Here is a 20,508-nt window from a genome sequence, read left to right as displayed (position 1 = left end):
TCACTAGCAGAGCAGGCTTGGTTACTCCAAACACTCCTCCAGTTCTTTCCATGTGGCAGGTGATTCTACTCCTTGGAACGTTTAATGCTGCAGCCACAAATTCCTGCAAGAGGTTGAGTCCCCAAAGCCACATAAGTACAATTTAATAGTTTATTTCCTCACCCATGTACCATTATCTAGCCCTCTGCCTAGTCAAAGAAACTCAGTTATTTAGCACTTAGAATATTTACAAATTTGTGCAACCATCACCATAATCTAATTTTAGAACATTTTAAGCATCCTCAAAGAAACCTGGATCTACCAAGCAGTGACTCCTTATCTTCCTCCAGTCCCCTAGTATTAGACAACTACTAATCTACTTTTTGTCTCCATAGATTTGCCTGTTTGGAACATTTCATATAAATGTAATCTTACAATATGTGGTCTTTTGTGGTCTGGCTTCTTTAACTTGGCATAATGTTGTCAAGATTCATTCATGTTGTAGCATGGAATAGTACTCCATTCTTTTTTATGGCTGCATAATATCCAAAGTAGAGATATACCATATTTTGCTTACCCATTCATCAATTGATGAACATTTGGGTTGTTTCTACTTTTGGCTATTCGTGTATAAATTTTTGTGTGGACACATGCCTTTAATTCTCTTGGGTAGATACCTAGTTATGGAATTGTTGGGTTATGTAGCCACTATCTTTAACATCCTTAGAGACTGCCATGGCATTTTCCAAAAATGGCTGTGCCATTTTTCATGCCCACCAGCAATGTATGAAGATTTCAATTTCTCCACATCTTTATCAATAGTTATTACTGTCTTATGATTTATACTCATTCTAGTGCATGTGAAGTTGTATCTCACTATAGTTTTGATTTGCATTTCTCTGGTGACTAAGGCTGTGGGCATCTTTTCATGTGCTTGTTAGTCATTCTTAGACCTTCTCTGTTTATACAAATCCTTTATTGGGACTGCTTTTGATACTGACCCAGGTTCTGGGCTGTGAGCTGTGACTGTCCTGTGCCCCAGTTACCCCTGGGAAATGCCTCATGAAGTTGACTAATCATACCTTAGAAGGTATTGTTGGTAGGCAGCAATGGTGACCTGGGACATACATGTTATCCATTTGGAGCCCAGAGCTACATACTCTGTCAAAAGAGACTTCAGAGGTGATCTTTATCATCTCCTTCAATTTATAGAAAAAGATATTGGTGCTTGGCAGCTTGTGGAAGATCACATGGCTTTTTAGGGGCAAAGCCATAACTCCTCACTCCTATGCTGTTCCAGTTTAAAACTTGTAACCACAGAGGCCCCAGTCACATCCCAGCTCAACATCGGTCTTTCATTTTGCCTTGAATAGCAGCTTCCTCCTCGCATTGAGTCTATCCATCCCTTTAGGACCCCAAAGCACCAACTCACTCTGCTCCACCAGGAAGCCATCAGCTTTCCCCCTCAGTGATGCTCTTCATTATTCCTCCTCCCAGTATAAATATTTAAATATCCTCCTGTGCCAGGCACAATTCTAGGCCCAACAACTCCACATTTCAGAAGAGGGGAATTTCAGAGAATCCTTTACTTGCCTAGGTGCAGCCATGCCTTATATCTCAACCACTGGACTAGGATTGGAAATCATCTGCTACTGCACAGGAAATGCAATCGCTTTACTGGTGCATCACTAATACATGAAAATATTCAGACAAAAGAAGCAACACAAATGAACTACAAAGGGAGATTTAAATATAATACTAAGGCTTTGACCTCCCTGAGATTAGGTTTTTCACCATCAATTGTTATAAGGGTAAGATAAATCTTGCCCTAAATTTTGGAAGGTAGCAAAATATTTTCCCTTTCAGGGAAATATTGCCCCATTTTTCTTCATTCTGGACTGCAGCTAATATCAAATACACAGAGCATCGGAGGCATAGAAGTGGAAGGAATCAAAAGTCCTCTAGAGCAGAGTGCCTGGTTGTCAGGGTCTCACAGCCTACCATCATCTGGAGTCTCATTTTCCAAAAATATCCGGTTACTTGCACATGGCTTGAAAACTGGGTTCCAAGCTGTAATGCCATTTCTTTACCTTCTTCTTTTGGGATAGCCAAGATAGTTTGCATTTCCATGTAAAAATTTTCCTGCCCTTCTATGTGGACCTCACCTGTAAGGCATAAACACAGGACAATGTTCAGTTGAAAGTCCCAGACTGGGGGCTCTCAGTGATATTTGGTTTATGGGGAGCAAGTTGCTTTAGTTTGTGGAGAGCTGGACTTTGTATCATTTGGTTAAACCACTTTTTTCTTTATTTTTTTTAATGTTTATTTATTTATTTTTGGAGAGAGGGAGAGGCAGAGAGAGAAAGGAAGAGAGAGAGAATCCCAAGCAGTTTCCATGCTCAGCATGGCCAAACCTGACCCGGGGCTCAATCTCATGACCATGAGATTATGACCTGAGCAGATATCAAGAGTCAGATGCTTAAGCAGCTGAACCACTCCGGTGCCCTTAAACTACTTTTTTCTAATTAATCTTCATTGTGCACAAACAGCTGTATGACCCTGGGTCTTTCCCTTCCTCTCTCTTGGCCTCAGTTTCCTCATCTGTCAAGTGGGATGGTGAGATCCATGATGTGCTGGACTTGAGCATACAGACAAACCTGGCCACATATCCAGGCACTGTCATCTCTTTGTTTGGTGACTTTGGCCAAGGTATTAAACTGTCATTTCCTCCTCTGTAAAATCAGGGTGGAGGTGGGTTAATAATAATATGTACCTCAGTTAGGTGATATTAGAATTATTGAATCAAAGAAGATAAGTAGTTGTAAAAGGACACAAAGATTTAAAATGGCAAAGCTGAGGGGGCGCCTGGGTGGCTCAGTCAGTCTTGCAGGTCATGGGTTTGAAGCCTGAGTCATGGGTTTCAGGCTCAGGTCATGGTCTTGCACTTCATGGGTTTGAGGCCTGAGTCAGGCTCAGTGCTGACAGTGCAGAGCCCAATTGGGACTCTCTTTCTTTCTCCCTCTCTCTCTGCCCCCTCCTGCCTCTCACTGTCTCTCTCAAAATAAATAAATAAACTTAAAAAAGAAAAGGCAAAGTTGAGGTTGTTTCTTTCCCTAAAACCAGCCAGCTCTTGCTGGTTTAGCTGATACTTTGACTTGCCCAGTACATCCTTATCCTTACCATTTTGTAGGTTATACCAGAAGAGGCATTTGGCCCTAGTTTAAATACTTGGAAGGCATTTTTACTTTAAAATGAAATAAAGTACTAAATACTTCAGTATTTTCACTTTAAAACTAGCCAGTGTATGTCAACTGTAATTCAATTAAGAATAGCAACAACAACAAAAATTAGCCAAAAGATTCCTGTGCTGTTAAAATAAGTGAAGAGTTATTTTTGCCAGGAGTCAAAGGATTTCTTGAAATTATTTCTTGGGGCAACAAAATGTGAGTCATGCAAAATGGTCAAAAAAAAAAAAAGCACTCTTCCAGATTTTAGCAAAAGACTAAAAGCTTATAGAACTCTCCATTCTAGTTATTTAGAAGAGGGTACTAGGTTCTGTGAAAATTACTATTTTCTTTTACCTAAGACCAATAGTAATTCTCTTAGGAAATAACTGTGCTTCTCAACCCTGGTTACACATTAGAGTCATCTGGGGAATGTTTAGATAAATACTGATGCTCTCATCCTGTACTCCAGTTCTGATTTCATTGGTCTGAGATGGGATTTTGGTATTGGTATTTAAAAAATATATATACTAACTAGGTCTTTGCCAGTATGCTAAGTCAAAGCAGACAAACAAAGAAATAAATTATAGTATCAAGATTGGAAAAGGTAAATAAAACTGTCATGATATGTTTGTGTGTACAGAAAATTGAAGAGAATCTATAAGACTATTAAAACAGTAAGTGCATTTAGTAAAGTTCTTAGATATAAGGTCAGTATATAAAAGCTAATTGTGTTTTTATGTATTAGACACAAGCAAGTAGAAAATTAAATAAAAATATCATTTAAAACAGCATTATAAAACACCAAATACTAGGTACAAATATTAGAAAGGATGTGCAAGATCTCTACATAAAAACTGCAAAGTTACTGAGAGAAATTAAAGTAAATCTGAGTAAAAGGTGGTATCTATCATATTCATAGATTTAAATGTAATACTGTTAAGATTTTGAGTCTCTCAAGTTGATTTTGTTTCAATGCAATACAAGTCAAAATCCCAGCAAGTTATTTTTAGTAAAAATTGATGAACTGATAAATGTATATGGAAATGCAAAGAACCTAAAACAGCTAAGGTCATATTGAGAAAGAAGTAGGAAAATGACATTATACTCTCAGATTTCAAGACTTACTATAGAGTTATAGCAAGTAAGACAGTGAGGTCTATTACAAATACAGATAAACAGAAGAATGGAATATCAGTTCAGAAATAGAACAACACATATGTAGACACATGGAAAATAATAAAAGCTGCACTGCAATTCAATAAAGGAAAAAATAGTTTTAATAGATGGTGTTAGGTCAATTGGATATACACTTGAACAAAATTGAAACTTGACCCCTGCATCATGCCATATAGAAAAATTAATTTGAGATGGATCAAAGACCTAAACATCAAGGCTAAAGCATTTTATCAAGCTTCTAGGACAAAACAGAAAAATATCTTCATAACCTTTGGATAGGCAAGAATTTCTTCATGGGCACAACAGCATTAACCATTAAGAAAAGACTGATAAATTGTACTTCATTAAAATCAAGAACTTTTGTTGATGAAAAAGAATTGTGAAGACAGTGAACATGCAATCCACAGGCTGGGAGAAGATATGTATGATACTTCTAATCAACAAAGAACTTACACCAAAAACATAGAAACTTTCTATTAATTTGTAAGTAAATCAATTATTATATTAGTAATTACATTAAAAATAATTATATATAACTACAGCAATATAATTATAATATTAATTTAATGATCACTTTTAGTTAATTAAAAAAACAGGCAAAAGGCTTGAACAAATATCTCATAAAAGAGAATATAAAAATGGTCAATACACATATGAGAAGGGTTCAGTATCAACAGTCATGAAAGAAATTTAATTGAATCCACAATGAGATACTACTTCATCAGATTAGATAAAACTAAAAAGACTGATAACAACAGAACAATGCAATTCTCATAATTGCTAATAAGAGTATAACTGGAATATTTTTTTTTCAATATTTGGCATTAACTACTAAAGGTAAACATATAAAAACACTATTATTTGGCATTTCTACTCCTGGGTATATTTCATTGGAAATGAGTGCTTATGTTCACAAAAAGATATGTATAAATTATAGAAATTTTATTAATAACATACTCAAGTTGAAAATAGTTCAGTAGTGCATCAGTAGTAGAATGGATAAATAAATTGTGGAATATTTATATAATGGAATACTCCTGTACAATGAAGAAGAACTACTACCGATTTGTGCAACAACATGGGTGAATTTTCCACACTCAATGTTGAATAAAAGAAGTAGGAACAAAGAAAGTTATATTATAAGATTTCATTAATATGAGGTTCAGAAGAGGTAAAACTTTGGAAGGGTTACTGACTGAGAAGGAGCAAGAGGAAGCTTTCTGGGGGTGCTGGAAGTGTTCTAAATATGTTTTTATTAAGAAAGGATGCTGAATTTTGTCAAATGCTTTTTCTGCATCTATTGACAGGAGCATATGGTTCTTATCCTTTCTTTTATTAATGTGGTGTATCACATTGATTGATTTGCAAATATTGAACCAGCCCTGCAGCCCAGGAATGAATCCCACTTGATCATGGTGAATGATTCTTTTTATATATTCTTTTTGTGGGGTCTATATCTGGTTTGGGAATCAAGGTAATGCTGGTTTCATAGAATGAGTATGGAAGTTTTCTTTCTGTTTCTATTTTTTTGAATACCTTGAGAAGGATATGTATTAATTCCACTTTAAATGTCTGGTAGAATTCCCCAGGGAAGCCATGTGGCCCAGTACTCTTATTTGTTGGGAGATTTTTGATAACTGATTGAATTTCTTCACTAATTATGGGTGTGTTCAAATTTTCTATTTCTTCCCATTTGAGTTTTGGTAGTGTGTGGGTGTCTAGGAATTTGTCCATTTCTTCCAGGTTGTCCAGTTTGCTGGCATATAATTTTTCATAGTATTCTCTGATAATTGCTTGTATTTCTGGGGGATTGGTTGTGATAAATCCATTTTCATTCATGATTTTATATATTTGGGTCCTCTCTCTTTTTGAGAAGTCTGGCTAGGAGTTTATCAATTTTGTTTATTTTTTCAAAAAACCAACTCGTAATTTCATTAATCTGTTCTACTGTTTTTTTGGATTCTATATTGTTTATTTCTGCTCTGATATTTATTATTTCTCTTCTTCTGCTGGCTTTGGGGTTTCTTTGTTGTTCTGCTTCTAGTTCCTTTGGGTGTGCTTTTAGATTTTGTATTTGGGATTTTTCTTGTTTCTTGAGATAGGCCTGGATTGCAATGTATTTACCTCTTAGGGCTGACTTTGCTGCATCCCAAAGGGTTTGGATTGTTGTTTTTTCATTTGTTTCCATATATTTTTAAATTTCTTCTTTAATTGCCTGATTGACTCATCTATTCTTTAGTAGGATGTTCTTTAACCTCCATGTGTTTGAAGGTTTTCCAAACTTTTTCCTGTGGTTGATTTCAAGGTTCATAGCATTGTGATCCCAAAGTGTGCATGGTATGATATCAATTCTTTTATATTTATTGTGGGCTGTTTTGTGACCCGGTATGTGATCTATCTTGGAGAATGTTCCATGTGCACTTGAGAAGAATGTGTATTCTGCTGCTTTAGGATGAAAAGTTCTAAATATATCTGTCAAGTCCATCTGGTCCAGTGTATCATTCAGGGCCATTGTTTCTTTATTGATTTTCTGTCTAGATGATCTGTCCACTCCTTTACGTGGAATATTAAAGTCTCCTGCAATTACCACATTCTTACCAATAAGATTGCTTATGTTTGTGATTTATATATTTGGGTGCTTCCGAATTCAGTGCATAAACATTTATAATTGTTAGCTCTCCTTGATGGATAGACCCCGTAATTATGATATAATGCCCTTTTCCATCTCTTGTTACAGCCTTTAGCTTAAAATCTAGTTTGTCTGGGGGTGCTTGGGTGGCTCAGTCAGTCGGGCAACCGACTTCGGCTCAGGTCATGATCTTGCAGTTTGTGAGTTCGAGCCATGCGTCAGGCTCTGTGCTGATAGCTCAGAGCCTGGAGCCTACTTCGGATTCTGTGTTTCCCCCCACTCTCTACCCCTCCCCTGCTCACACTCTGTGTCTCTCAATAATAAACATTAAAAAAATTAAAATCTAGTTTGTCTGATATAAGTATGGATACTCCAGCTTTCTTTTGACTTCCAGTAGCATGATGGTTCTCCAACCCCTCACTTTCAATGTGAAGGTGTCCTCAGGTCTAAAATGGGTCTCTTGTAGACAGCAAATAGATGGGTCTTGTTTTGTTTTTGTTGTTGTTGTTGTTTTAATCCATTCTGATACTCTATGTCTTTTGATTGGAGCATTCAGTCCATTTACATTCAGTGTTATTAGTGAAAGATATGGATTTAGAGTCATTGTGTTATCTGTAGCTTTCATGTTTGTAGTGCTGTCTCTGATACTTTGTGGTCTTTGCAACATTCCCCAGAGTCCCCCTTAGGATCTCTTATAGGGCTGGTTTAGTGGTGATGAATTTCTTCAGTTTTTGTTTGTCTGGGAAAACCTTTATCTTCTTCTATTCTGAATGACAGGCTTGCTGGATAAAGGATTCTTGGCTGCATATTTTTTCTATTCATCACATTGAAAATTTCCTGCCACTCCTTTCTGGCCTGCCAAGTTTCATTAGATATGTCTGCTACTACCCTTATGTGTCTGCACTTTTAGGTTAAGGCCTGTTTATCCCTAGCTGCTTTCAGAATTCTCTCTTTATCTTTGTATTTTGCCAGTTTCACTATGTCATGCAGAAGATTGATTCAAGTTATATCTGAAGGGAGTTCTCTGTGCCTCCTGGATTTCAATGTTTGTTTCCTTCCCCAGATTGGGGAAGTTCTCAGCTATGATTTTTTCAAGTATACCTTCAGCCTCTTTCTTTCTCTCTTCTTCTTCTGGAACTCCTATGATATGGATATTGTTCTATTTCTTTGACTCACTTATTTCTCTAATTCTCCCCTTGTGGTTCAGAATTTTTTATCTTTTTCTCAGCTTCATCTTTTCCCATAATTTTATCTTCTATTTCACTTAATCTCCCTTCTGCCTCTTCAGTCCTTGCTGTCACCACCTCTAGTTTATTTTGCACCTCATTTATAGCATTTTTAAATTCATTATGACTATTTTTTAGTTCCTTGATCTCTGTAGCAATAGATTCTCTGCTGTCTTCTATGCTTTTTTTTTCAAGCCCAGCCATTAATCTTATGACTATTATTCTAAATTGTTATTCAGTTATATTGTTTATATCTGTTTTGATCAATTTTTCAGCTGTCATTTCTTCCTGGAATTTCTTTTGAGGAGAATTCTTCCATTTCATCATTTTGGCTAGTTTTCTGTCCCCTACGTGTTTTAAAAGCTTGTTATGTGTCCCGTACCTGCAATCACTACTATATTAAAGAGGGGTCATACACTGCCCAGGCCTTGGCCCTTCATGAGGTGCTTTTTGGAGTGTTACTTGCTCTCTGTTGTGACTGTTGTTACTTTATCCCTACTCCTAGTCATGTTTTGGACCCTCCACCAGGTGTGCTTTGATTTGTTCATTGAAGTAACCCTGGAAAGGAAAACAAACAAACAAAAAACAAACAGAAAACAAAAACAAGTAAACACACACACACACAAAAACCAAAAACAAAAATCAGAAACACCAACTACAAGTAAACAACAGGGTAGAGGTGGTGCTGATGGATGAGGCCTTATTCCATGCAAAGGAAGAAATGACAGGAGCAGGAAAAAAGAAAAAAAAAAAATTGACCGAACAGAGAAACTATATGGCTTAAGCCAGAGAGAGAGAAAGGAAAATAAAGAAGGAGGTGTAGTCAGAGAAAGACAAATATCATATGACTTCACTCATATGAGTACTTTAAGACATAGAACAGATGAACACAAGGGAAGGGAAGCAAAAATAATATAAAAACAGGGAGAGGGGACAAAACATAAGAGACTCTTAAATATGGAGAACAAACAGAGGGTTACTGGAGTGGTTGTGGGAGGGGGGATGGGCTAAATGGGTAAGGGGCACTAAGGGATCTACTCCTGAAATCATTGTTGCACTATATGCTAACTAACTTGGATGTAAATTAAAAAAAAAAAAAAATATATATATATATATATATATATATATATATAGGAGGTGTAGAGCATGTATCAAGAGAATAGATTAAATCTGTCTGCTTAAACAAACCAACAACCAGAGTAACCAGACTAGAGGAGGGAAGAGATAAGAAGGAGAAAAGGAAGGAAGAATATATCTATATAATAAGAATTGTCCGAGAATTAAACCAGGCAAAGCAACAGTGCTGGTCTGGAGGAGGGGCTGTCTGGTTCATCATGTTAATCCTGCTCCAGTATATACACAGTTACCAGGTGTGGAGGGGCCCTGGTTTGGTGTAGGTAGGTCCTGCCTCCATTGTGGGCCCACAGTCCATTCCCTGAAGCCCTACCTTGTTGGTGATGGGGAGAAAAATGGCGACCCCCCAGTCTCACCTCCACAGACCAGATGTCCCAAATCACTCTGTTCAAGCCGTCCTCACTGTGCTATGGCCACAAACAAGGCGGTTTGTCCCACTCTGCCAACTCCTGTGCTTTCCTGGCACTTCGCTGGGATTTAAACCCCGATGTGTTCAACATTCCCACACTGTCCACCTTGGTTTTGGTGATGTGCCACTCCTTTGAGTGGATGTATACTTTCTTCCCATAGCACTCCAGGGAGGGGATTGTTTTCTCCCACTGCGGACTGCACCTCTGAACTAGTTACCAAGCCTGGGGCTGGCTCCCCTCCTCCCCAGGTGTGTGAAAAGGGCAGCCAGCCCTAGTCCGGAGAAAGCCCTGCAGTTAGACATTGAATCTTTCTCCATCCTGGTCCGTGGTTTTTCTTTTATCCAGATATAGTCCTATGCTTCCCCAGCTTCTTTCTCTTCCCTTTGTCTCTCTACAGAAGGGGATCCCTCCCCTTCATTTGTTTTATTTCTCTCAGTTCACAATCATGCACCTATGGCCTGTCATGTTGTCCTGGTGGGTCTTTGCAAGTATCTCTGTCGCTTTGCCACCTGGACTCTTAGAGTTGAAAGTCCTTTAGCTTCAATACTGCTTTGTTTGAGAGAGGAGGGAACTTCAGATCTCCCTACTTCTCCACTATGTTGCTCTCTTCTCCTCCAAACAGTCCAGGTTTGAACTTGGGTTTCACTTGGGGACCTCACTTAATTGTTGTCCCTAGCAAAGAGTGGAAACCTACTGAAGGCAGAGGGGTCTTCCAAGCCTGCTGCTTCCTCCCCATCTGCTGCTGTTGCTTTCCTTGGGCTCTCTCTATATGTTTTTAAAGATTTTATTTTTAAGTAATCTCTGCACCCAACATGGGGCTCAAACTGATGACCTCTAGATCAAGAGTTGCATGCTCTTCCAACTGAGCCAACCAGGCTCCCCAGAAGTGTTCTAGATCTTGATGTGGGTAGTGTTTACATAGATTTATACCTATACATAAAATTTCATCAAATTGTAAACTTATTATTTGTGCATTTAAAATTTTGATTTAAAAATCACACTAGGGTTGAGAGCTCTGCCTTGGAGTTTCATTATTTCTCAAACCAGATAATTAACTTATAGTCTTCAACTTCAGAGGAATCACTTTTCTGGCCCAAGACAACTTACCATCAATGATTTGATCAACATATTTAAAGGCTTGCTCTAAAATTCCTTGCTCTATTTTTTTTTTCCAATGGGAAAATGAATTGTGCTCTAGGGCAAAATAATAAAAAGTTTTGTTTTCTCATATCTTAATAAACCGTTCATACGCCATCAAACTGCTATGCTCCTGTTCTTTCAGATATTCATACACCATGACAGACAATCTAAGGAGTGTAGAGAGTCAGCAGAAATTGTGTTACAATAGACTACAGGTATTGGTGACTCAGTTTTGTTCAGGGCTCGGAGGAAGCACTGAGGGGGAGATAAGCATATCTAGAGGGTCCCACCCTCTAGACTGCTGAGTGATGACCTGAGGCAGTGGGTATTAAGGTGTCAACTTTATGGTGGGGTGCAGATAAGAAGAGTAGAGAGAGGCCAAGGAGGAGGCTGGTGGAACTGGAAATGCTCAGAAATGGCCTTGTGTAGGTGACCTAAATTAGAGGCTGAATTGCATGGAATTAGGACAGTTAGAGAAGAGAGGGGGAAATCGTTTGAAGTCAAGGCCACCTCAGAAAGCAATAGCTTGAGGTTGAAAATAAGCTGAGGGGCCAAAAAGAGAATAAGGCCAGGCTGGCTGGAGAGCAGGTTTTCTGTCAAGAGCATGTGGATGAGCTTCAAAGGTGAATTGAGGTTGGACTATGAAAGACCTTGAGTTCCATGCTAAGACCCTTATCCAAGGGGACATTATTGTATAAGAAAAGTGACCCAATGAACATTGAGGCGTAGAAAAGTTAATGTGGTGGGTAGACAGGTTTAAAATGGAGTACAAGAGGCTCCTTAAGTGGTTATTGTAGTAAATCTGACAGTGGTAAGGTCTGGGCTGAAGGGTGGGATAGGGGTGAAATTGAGAGTGGAAAGAAAGGGGCAGACTTAAAGGCATTGAAAAGATAACTGGGAAAGACCTGAATTTGGCAACTCTTGGGAAGAACAGAGGAGAATCAGAGGATACTGAAGAAGTATCCTACATGGCTGGGTTTCATATTGTTCATGTACCCATCTATTCACGTCTCCCTCCATCACACTCATTTATTAAGACTGACCTTGGGTTAATGCTTTGCTAAATGCTGGGGCTATAAAGCACCATGCAACATGTTCCTGCCCTCATTAATAACAACAACTAAAACAAAAATAATAGCAAACACTTACTACATGCATTCTGTATCTCTCAGGTGCTGTTCTAAGCATTTTACCTGGATTTTCTCATCTAAACCTTCTAATGACTTTTATGTAGGTGCTTTATGGCTCCCATTTTATAGTTGAGAAAGCTGAGGTATGAGGAATTTAAGTGACATGCCAAAGCTTTCATTGCTATTAAGAGGCCACTAAAAAAAAAAAAGAAAGAAAGAAAGAAAGAAAGAAAGAAAGAGCTACTAAAAGATGGAGTTAGAATACCAATCTGAGTTTTCTATCTCCAGAGCTTGTAGGAAGTGGGCAGGAGACACAGGACAGTAAATGTTATGACTGTTCTCAGTTTCACAGTGCTCTGGATTTTCCCACCGACTAGTTTTACATAGAGGTCATAAGGACATTCCTCTGGTGTTACCTATCTATATTATGAGAACATGTCTTGTCAAGAGAATGGGAGAAGTGGTCACAAGAAGGAAGTAGAAATACAGGCAGGGAAATTCTCAGTATTATGTTTCGAGGTGTCGATTTCTTGAGCCTTCGCTTTGAAACATAAATAACTCTGAATGAAGTATAGATGGAGCCCAATTTATACTATTTTGTGACTCCACCAGTTGAATTCTGCCAAAAGTATACTGACCTAGTCATTCTAGAAGGCATGAAGTGGTTCGACTACCTCTTTTGTGATAATCTTTGGTTCTATGTCTCCACAAGTCATCTTCACTTTTTTAGCTGCCTCTCTTGCATGAGCATAGGTATCAGCAGCCACAGTGCAGATAATCTGACTCATGCAAATCACTTGCAGAAAAGCCACATGTTACCATTAGCTAAGACACAGAATCATTAAAAAGGAATTACTGTTCCCACATTCTTACATTTACCCACTGGGTTCCTATGACCAAAGGAAAGACTATTTTCCACCTATGAGAATAAATTTAAAACAGTGGCATGAGTGGGATTTAGGGGATTCAAAAACTGGGTGCAGAACTTGATTATCTGGCTTCTGTCTTCAGTTGTATTCCCCATCATTCCCATATCACACATATTAATCCAGTCATCCTGAAATTCTGTCGGTTCTTTTAATGTCCTGTGTTCTATATTGCTTCTATGGTTTTCACAACTTTTTTAGAAGCCTTCTTTGAGAGGGCTTATAGCTTATGATCAGAATCTTATGTTCACATTTCAAGAGAGAATTTGAGAATCACTGATGTGGAATCATTGGTTCCCTGCAGTTTTTGTGATGTGAACATGAATCCATGGATGTAGAGTCATAACCAATAATAATTTTGGTGTTTTCAGTGAATCATTTGAATGATACGCCCCACACAAATCTCACACCTCATTGGGTGCATAGAGAACTTCTCCCTGATGCTTATTATTTCCTGGAACATCCTCTGCTGTTATCACATTGACAATACCTGGAAGTGCCAGGGCTTCTGAAATATCAATTGATCTAGGAGGGAAAATTTGAAAGTACACATAGAGTTTACAGGGGTAAGTTCATGGTACAATATAAATGATTCCTCAAACACAGGGAAAAACTAAAATGGACCTCATAACTAAATAAGGGACAGTATTCTGTGTTTAAAAGTGTCAATATTTGGCAGATGTTTGGACTCTTGGCATTAGATTCTTTCAAAAATATGCTAAAAAATGACTGATTTCCATTCAGAAGAGGGAATGAATATTTTTTTCAAGATTTTTAAAACATTTATTTATTTTTGTGAAAGAGAAAGAGAGCGAGCGAGCATGAGCGGGGGAAGGGCAGAGAAAGAGAGAGGGAGACACAGAATCTGAAGCAGGCTGCAGGCTCTGAGCTGTCAGCACAGAGCCAATGTGGGGCTCAAACTCACGAACTGTGGGGCTTGAACTCACAAACTGAAATTATGACCTGAGCCGAAGTTGGACACCTAATGGACTGAGCCACCCAGATGCCCTGAGGAAATGAATATTCTTAGTTGACTTAAATAACCTCTCATTTGTGATGTGAAATTGTGAATGCATTCCAGTAATACATAGGAATATTTTTCACTCTCTTACATGATGTTTGTGTGAGATCTTCTGCTTGTGACTATAGCCAAGAAGAGTTCTTGGGCAACAGGAGACATGTCATCACTAAACACAGCTTCCCTGGCATATTTTTTTTTTTAATTTTTTTTTTCAACGTTTATTTATTTTTGGGACAGAGAGAGACAGAGCATGAACGGGGGAGGGGCAGAGAGAGAGGCAGGCACAGAATCGGAAACAGGCTCCAGGCTCTGAGACATCAGCCCAGAGCCTGACGCGGGGCTCGAACTCACGGACTGCGAGATCGTGACCTGGCTGAAGTCGGACGCTTAACCCACTGCACCACCCAGGCGCCCCTTCCCTGGCATATTCAATGGCTGACTGGTGCATGACTGGGTGGTTGATGGGGTCTTGTGAGGGTCGGTAGGGATCCACACACTGTCAATGAATAAAGCAAGTTATTTTACTTCCAGACATTCTCAGGCACTGAAAATTGGGTCTGATATATCTGGCTTACTCACAAGTGAAGAAAAATTATAGGCAATTGGGTATCTGTATCTGTGAGTCAGAGTTAATAAATGTCCATTGGGCAGTGTGGTAAGAGATATATTCTGGTTACAATCTACCCCCTCACCTCCCCAAAAGGAAGATGTTGTTCTTGTCCTTAAAGATTCTACAAGCTTGCAAGGGTATCAGAATACAGACAAATACATATTAAAATAACATGGTTAACTTCATATAGCAATAAAGAACAGTTTATACATAACAAAATATACACATTTACACAATATGTTGCAAAGAAAATACACAAGTTCCTGGGAGATTTAGGATGGCTGTGTCAAGTAGGGTCCTAGAAGCAGTGAATGTTGAGTCGGGTTTTGAAGAAAGGACAGGCATTCACTAAGAAAAGGAGAACATTTTAAGCAACAAAACTGATATAGTGGAGAAGAGACATTTAGAATCTAATTCCTTGTGAAGCCTTGAGTAAAAGCATAGAAGCTAAACCAAGCAAGTCGTGTGTGAGTTAAAATTGGTAATGTTGGCTGGCTTTAGTAGACTTTACCCTTACAAGTAATAAAAAAAAAAATAGCTATTGAAAAGTGGGAGATACATGTATAATGCATGCATTGAATGCATAGACAGATTTAAAAAACAAAAAACAAAAAACTCTACCCACTGACCTGGAACATCCGAATTCCTTGGGGTGTTATAACAAGGGAATCTAGAGCACTCATGAACTTTTCTGGGATATCAGAAAATTCTGGAGATACTGAAAAGAAGATAATTTCCCATTTAACTTTACAATCTGAATCACTTGCTTAGAAAATCACATGTAGAAATAGGTTATCTTATTTATTCTCTCAGATACTGGTCACCAGTTGTGCTGGGAAAGAACCCTGAGTTTCGAGCTCCCTGGGCTAGCAGCAGTTGTTTCAAGAATGGCTATATCTACTTACACACACAGGAAAGTGAATGCTATTTCCAGGAAGTGGAGACTTCCTTTATGACAAGCTCTCCTCTCAAATGGCAGGAAGAATTTGTTTTTCCAAATGGAGCTGTGCTTTCAAGTCCAGGTCAAAGTTCTGGGCATGAATCTCAAAGAAGCAATTGAGGGAGAAAAGATTAATTTGCAAGGACGTTCAGTTTCAGATTAGTTGTCATAGTAAAGATATTAGAATTAACCTAAATATCCAATAAGAGGGAACTGACTAAACAAATTATGTGCATTGTAAGATATAATAGTTCATAGTCATTAAAAATGGTTTTGTAGAAGTGTGTTTGTATTTATGCACACTGAAAAATGCTCATGAACTGGGTGTTATATGTAAGTGATGAATCACTAAATTCTATGCCTAAAAAACAACATTTTGATTGAAAAAATGCTCATGCATTACAATTAAGTGAAAATATGGATTACAAATATTTATGTATAGTATTACCCCTTTTTCTTGTAAAAAGAAGAAAAAAATATATATGTATGTATTCCAAATGTTAACAGTCTTTATGGTAGGACTACTGGCTTACAGTTGATTTTTAAAATTTTTGCTTCTCTGTGTTTGAATTTTCTACAATGATAGAATATATAATGTGTACTGTGCAAGAGAACATATGATAATAAAGATGTAAAACAAAAGACATGTATTTAACAAATTATAAGTGATAATAGATATATATTGATGACATATGTATGTTGTAAATATATTATGTAACACAGAATAATAGAATATTATAACAATGCTAATTATTATAAATGTAAATTCTATAAATATAAATGCTAATTAATAAAAATTATTTAAAAAGACTAGATGAATTAACAGACGTAGCCATAAAAGAAATGCATAATCATTTATCTGCCATTTTTGGGTCAGCTCATGACTTATCAAGGGGACACTAACAGTCATGGACCATATTCTGAGAAACACTGCTGTGAAGGTCATTTTAAACTAGGCTAGGTAAGAAAAAAAAAGTTAAAAAACAAGAAACAATCTAAATGTCCAAAAATAAAGTACAGATCAAATAATGGCACACCTATCCATAGACACATCATGCAACCATTATGTCATTATGTCATGAAGAATATTCAATAACACTGAAAGGTGTTTGTTACTAAGTGAAATAAACAAGTTATACTAAACAGTTCTACAGATATATATGTGTGACATATACATACCCACATTCATAAAGAAGGGTTTAGAAAGATGCATACCAAAATATTAATAATGGTTATCTGTGGGTGATGGATAGACAAATGATAGACAAAAGATTTTCTCTTCCTTTTTGGCTAATCCACATTTTCTAAATATTAAAGAAGGTATTGTTTTAATAAGAAAATTTTCTTTAAAATAGGAAGAGATTATAATTTAATTACTGAAAGCTTTTCACTACTGTAGATCAAGTTGATATTGTGTACTATATGGTCACACAAACTATAGGAAGAGCAAGGTTGTCCCCTTTTTAGCCCAGGAGAGAAGGGAGAGGGAAGGAAAGGAAAAGGAGGCTGGGAAGCACCACACTGAGAGCTCCACCCTCTTTACCCTTGATAATCTGCTAACCTTGGTGCAGTAGAGAAACTGGGCAGGGAAGCCCTTCATATGCAGACTGACACTCAGAATGTCAAGGCACTCAGAGACCCAGAGAAGTCATTTATCATTTTCCTCAGTGCTCACCTCACTTTGAGGTAGAATTTGAAAAGTGAGCTGATGCTGAGGGTTCACCTGTATTCTATCATGCCACCCTCAGCTACTGGTGGCATGTAAATCTCGTCCAGGACCAGTCAGCAAGCATCATTCAGCATTTGGTCATCCTATTGCATGGTAGGAAAAGAATGTAAACATGTCACAGAAGAGGCAAAGACAGAGTAAACTGACAGAGCAAGGTAAGATGGAGAAAAATCTGTATTCATCTTTAAAGTCTGAGCAAAATACCCTCACATATTTCACAAGCTTTCTTTAGAATCTGCTGCAGTGGTTCTGAAATTTTCCTTACCAAGTCCTCCTTTATTACTATTTTTAACTTCATGGCCTGGGAATGTTGACTTACCTCAAATAGCTTGGATAAAAAAGTACTCAAATCAGAGCTTCCCAAGATCTGGAAACTTGTCTTACTGCGGTATCTCCAGCAAATAGGCCATGCCTGGCACACACACTACACAGGTAATGACTGGTAAATGACTAAATTATTGATGACAGGTGTAAATTTTTTTACAAATGAAAGTTTCTACATAAATGCTTCTAAAGCATTGATTTACTTTAGTATTTGAGAAAAAATTGCATTAAGTTCCATTGCATTGTTGACAATGAATACAATGGGTAGACAAAAATTACTGTAAAAGCACTAGTTAGAAGAAAGTTTTTTTAATTTTACTACTTTTTTCATTTTAAATTTTAGTTAATTTTGTTGGAAGAGTTTTTAAAAACTACTTTCCAAATGCTAGAAACAATGAGAGTGACATGAAGAAGGCCTTTTAAACTTTTTGAATATTTCATCTTTATGTAGTGTAGGGACATTTTAAGATGTCTTAGGATACAGTATTGGAAACATTTACTTATTCTGCAGGTTAATTAAAAATGAAAATTTGAAGGGTGCCTGGCTGGCTCAGTCAGTAGACCATGTGACTTTTGATCTCAATGTTACGAGTTTAAGCCCCACGATGGGCATGGAGGCTACTTGAAAGAAAAGAAAAGAAAAGAAAAGAAAGAAAAGAAAAGAAAAGAAAAGAAAAGAAAAGAAAAGAGAAAAGAAAAGAAAAAAGAAAAGAAAAGAAGGGGAGAGAGGGAAGAAGGAAGGAAGGAAGGAAGGAAGGAAGGAAGGAAGGAAGGAAGGAAGGAAGGAAGGAGAAAGAAAGAAGACTTGAATATATTATCTATTTAGATTAATTTGTGTGTTCATCTTATTACAGAAACTGCAATAAAAGAATTGTATCTTGAAGAAGGTTGGCTTTTGGGTGAATTTTATTTTCTTTATATTCTTCCACAGTGCTTAAATTTCTTATATGATTATGTAATATATATATAATCAGAAAAAAATTCTCCAAGTGCCGTTTTCATAAAATATTAAAATACAAAGGCCTGAATTTCATTTCCAAATGTGTTGTGACATACTTCCCAATAAGCTGCTTGCACATTTGTCTTGCAGAGACAATGGTGGGGCCAACATTTCCGTAGAACATTTAAAGGTCCTTAATCATGCCTATGACATCTTCAAACTTCACACTCATCACAGCATTGACAATGGCAAAGGCATTCTCCTAATGTTGGGCCAGCTAGAATCCCGGCACAAAGTGCCACTGGAAATAAAAAAAACACTCAGAATAGTGTTCATCTCCATTGTGTGCTGTATAGCAACAACTCTGATGATTAATTATAATGAAAATGATCCTGTGAATGATGTTGCTGACTATAGTATTGAGTATATGTGAGTACTGGTCCATGTGCTTTATAGGTATTAATATATTATCCTCATAACAACTCTACTCATTTCTAATTTACTAATGAGGAAACTGAGAGGTTACATAACTTGTACAAGGTCATACAGGAATGGAAGAATTGGGGTTGAAATCTAAGCAGTTTGGCTCCAGAGTCTATGTTTATCTATTTTCAAAATTTGAGTCACTACATGTGGCCTCAGGCATGTGACTTAAACTGTTTGGGTCTTAACTTTCTTTAAAATGAGAAGGTTGTGTGCCTCCGGGGCTGCTGAGAGGGGTAAGGGAAAAATCAGGAGGTGTGCTGCCTCTCAGGATGAACTACCATACCTTCACTTTTAACTGTTTTAGTTTGGTGTTCTATGTAAATTTCATGCAAACAAGGAATTTTACTCTTAAAAAAAAAAAAAAAGCTTCAAAACCACTGGATCAAACCAATGGTCTTCCAAGTGCTTTCCAGGTTTAAATCTCCCATTCTAGGTTAAATCTCATTAGCGTGAAACATTAGAGTCACAAAGTAGGAAGGCATCTGTGTGGCCAGCTTCTACAGAAGTCACAATGTGGCCCTGATATGAAAGCAAATCAAATGGTCCTCTGAGAATTTGCCTCTTCCTCTGAGCAGCCCCAGAAGTCTCCCAGGGTAAGCTGGGCTCCCTCGGGGTGGGCAGTGAGTCAGGGAGCCTTTACCTGAGTAGAGTGGGGAATAGAAACAGATAACATAATCTCTTCTGATTTAAGGCTGGTTTTAGGTGATCTCTCAAGGAAATGGCTGTCTAAAGGAATCTGCTGTTCTCCTTCTATTAGAGAAAATGACCTTGATCAGAATGAATTTATCGAACTGGAGAATATGAAGCAAGGGATAGTTGTGATAAATCTGGGGAAAGAGAGAGTGCAAACTGTAAGCCAGAAGATCTGGTTTCTAGTTGCAGCTTCCATGCTGGGTCACCTTAGGCAAGTCACAGAACCATAGGGGCTTCCAGTTCCTCATCTGCAGAATGACAGGACTGGACCAGATAATCTGGTCCAAAACTACTCACAATTTTGGCTTTGAAGAACTTTAAAGCTATTTGGAAACAACTGAGTACAACATAGGTTCATAAATGGGAAAACAGGTCCAGAGGTCCAGAGGGGTTAAATGATTTGTTCAAAGTTCTACAGCTGGGACAATGGTGGAACAGGCGTACAAGTGGAATGCCTGCTACACAGCTTTTTTTTCTTAGACAGTTGACAATATTCTCTTACTTGAGCCACTGTATTTTCAAAAATGTGATTGTAATAAAAAAGAGGGTATCTTACATCAATAGCTCTATGAATAATATGCATTTATTGTTATTTCATTGAGTTTAAATAATTCTCTCTTGGCAAAGCTCAAGCTGTCTTTGAATAAAAAGAGAAGTAATGAGTAACATGCCCCACAATCTTGATTTTCTTTAGAAAGTCAAGTCCCTATGAGGAAAATTTCCAACTTTATAATACTCTGAAATGAAATGTGCCATAAAGCTTTAAAACCACAGACAGATATCTCATT

General features: G+C 37.6%; 1 pseudogene; it reads right to left on the bottom strand.

Moving 5' to 3' along the window:
• LOC106979978 (aldehyde oxidase 4-like) overlaps window positions 1-20,508 on the bottom strand; it is a 62,301-nt pseudogene that overhangs the window by 19,543 nt on the left and 22,250 nt on the right.

The sequence above is a fragment of the Acinonyx jubatus genome, chromosome C1, assembly GCF_027475565.1.
Source record: "Acinonyx jubatus isolate Ajub_Pintada_27869175 chromosome C1, VMU_Ajub_asm_v1.0, whole genome shotgun sequence".
In the NCBI taxonomy this organism is placed as follows: Eukaryota; Metazoa; Chordata; class Mammalia; order Carnivora; family Felidae; genus Acinonyx; species Acinonyx jubatus.
Note: the sequence above shows the minus strand (reverse complement) of the source record. Positions and strands in the feature narration are given on the sequence as shown.